Raw genomic sequence first — 2,500 nt, 5'->3', positions numbered from 1 at the left:
AATGTAAGTACAACTGCAGCCGCTTGGGGGCATAAGTCCGCTGTGGCGTTCCGCGTTCAAACCGGACAGAGCGTTCAAGCAAGGGTTGTGATTGGCCGAGTTTTCAGTGTGTTGTTTCTCTGTGTTTTTAGCAGCCCCTGCAACTTGCTAGTCCACTGTAGCCTATAAGCTTTGTACATAATGCTAAACATAGTTTTGGATTCAGTGGCAAGATTTCTTGATTGTACAGTGCCTGTCTCTCAGTAATGTTTTAAAATTAGAGCTTCGTCAGCTGGCAGTAGGCTACTTTGTCGGCAGTCATGAGAAGTTTGCTTGCTAACAGAACATAAATATGCTGCCCAGAAACCTCGTGAATAGTTCTGATTTTTTTTACTACACTAACGAGGTTGAAATATAGCCTTTGCCTACAGCATCTCCTTAACTCATTGAATGCCAAGCTGTTTTCGGAAGCTTTGTCCTTGAGTGCCAGCAATCTAGACCATTGTTGATGATTTTTGTACAGCCACAGCATATTCTGTGCTATAGCTATGAACACATACAATGGCTCGTTTGAAAGGTGAGACTTTAAGCTCTCAGTGGGTGCAAACTACGCCTCTGTTCCTGAGAAATCCCAAGCTAAACAGTGGCTAGTTTTCATCAAAATCGCTGTTTTTTTTCTAGAAATGGAGATATAACGTCTTTCATTTAATATGAAGTTTTGCCTGTAAAGTTTCCGGGAAGTGACCTGGCGAGACTGCCACCTAGTGATAGACCCACGAAAATGGCCTGGTTTTGAGCTGACGTGCATGCGTCACTGATTCGACCCAAAGCAGCAACCGAGTTATGATAAAATGTCCAGATAAAATGTCCAGATTGTGCGTTTTCATGAGTTTTCGATCGTCATATATTTCATTTCCATTCATCACAGAGTTCCCAAAATCACATATAAGGTGTGTTAGAGTGTCTAGTTTCGTTATTTAAAAAAAAAAGCTAAACGCGTAATATTACGTTTTTGGCACTCAACGCATGGGAAGGAAAAACGTAATATTACGTTTTTGGCACTCAATGAGTTAACAGTAATGTTAACAAAATGACAGCATTCATATGACAAAGGAAAACGAATTCGGTCACTCAAGACTGTGCCACAGCAACCAGTGTAGGCTACAGTCCTACCCAATAGGCCTACTCGAATCATAGCGTTGTCTGACGGTCGAGTGGGTTAATGCACGTATTTCCAGAACAGGTCTGCAACTTTCAGGCAGTTCTGAGTTCGAATCTAGGCAGGAGTAATGATGTGATGGTTTTCCTTTAGAAATCTTTTTTATTGAATCGAAGTTGTAGCCTACTACAGACATTCGATGAAATGTTCTGCAATGAGTCTGTTTTTAACCCAGCTAAAAGATAGCACCAGTAAATTAACTAAACTTATCCCAGTAGCAAACAGTGTTTCTGGGTGTAGGCTACTTTGAAACTTCTGCGGGGTAACAGGAGCATTTGTTTTTAAAACATAACAAAACATCCTAACTTCATCTTTCCATTCCAACCATTATTAGGCCTAGGTCTATTTTTTGCAAGGTGTTGCTCCTGGCAAGACTTGTTTATAAGACGTTTGGTGATTAATTGATAGCTGTTTTGGGACACGTTGAACTTTCTTTATAATGAGCGCATAAAACGACTTGTTGCTGTTTTGGGACATTAAGCTACGTTAGGCTAAGCTTTTTCACGTTAAGGATTTTATGTCCTTAATTTATTTATATATTTAGGCTACTTGCGCAAACCCTTGGATACTTTTATTGCCACACAACAATATTGGTGGTATTTGTTACATTAGCTTCAAAAAGCACCGCTTCAGAAAGCTGCACTGCTTGTGAAAGAAGGGGGTGGGGGAGGGGAGCTTGCAGTCAAGTGTCGGAAAAATGCATGCAACACAGAACCTGCTTCTCGCATTAGTCACTGACAGTAGGCTACAATAGGCCTACAGCATATGCATCGGGAAAAACACTTCGAGGATAAGCGCAGCAGCAGTTTGTGATGTTGTTTAGTGTAACCTCATGTATGAAAACTAGTATTGCCGTGGCAATACTGGTGACGGCGGCCACGAGACAGTAGAATGTAGGCCTAGAATAATCAATCAATAAACATGTTTTCTCTGAAGCACTTTCCCGACTTCGTCTTTCTATTAGAATATTATGGAGATAAGGTAGAAAACTGGATTTAACGAAACAAATGTAACTAAGTAAACTGATTGTTTAGCCTACTCTACAGTAGGCTATGTTGTCCCTCTCAGGCTGTAGGCCTACAGTAGGCCGACAGTCTGTCCCTCTCAGGCTGTACAGTCTGGCCGAAAGAACAGCGCAGCTTGCAGCAGAGAAAGCTCGAGTAGCCGAGAGAGACGCCGAGATTGATCGGTTGAAAGCGGAGGTCAACAACCTCAAACGAGAGCTTTAACAACTCGGAGAGATTTAGAGAGCCACAGAGACATTTTACAGGAGATGAGAGCTGGAAGCGGAGAACTTCAGGC

At 41.9% G+C, this 2,500-nt stretch overlaps 1 protein-coding gene across 1 annotated transcript in view; it reads left to right on the top strand.

The window, feature by feature from the left end:
• The window catches only part of LOC143131846 (cadherin-10-like), a 26,280-nt gene that overhangs the window by 18,234 nt on the left and 5,546 nt on the right, over positions 1-2,500 (top strand). The gene's annotated exons all lie outside the window — the stretch shown is intronic.

Source organism: Alosa pseudoharengus, unplaced genomic scaffold (genome assembly GCF_046254945.1).
Source record: "Alosa pseudoharengus isolate Yale_2024_CS ecotype anadromous, Long Island Sound unplaced genomic scaffold, YU_APseudo_1.1 YU_APseudo_1.1_scf_18, whole genome shotgun sequence".
NCBI lineage: Eukaryota > Metazoa > Chordata > Actinopteri > Clupeiformes > Clupeidae > Alosa > Alosa pseudoharengus.
Note: the sequence above shows the minus strand (reverse complement) of the source record. Positions and strands in the feature narration are given on the sequence as shown.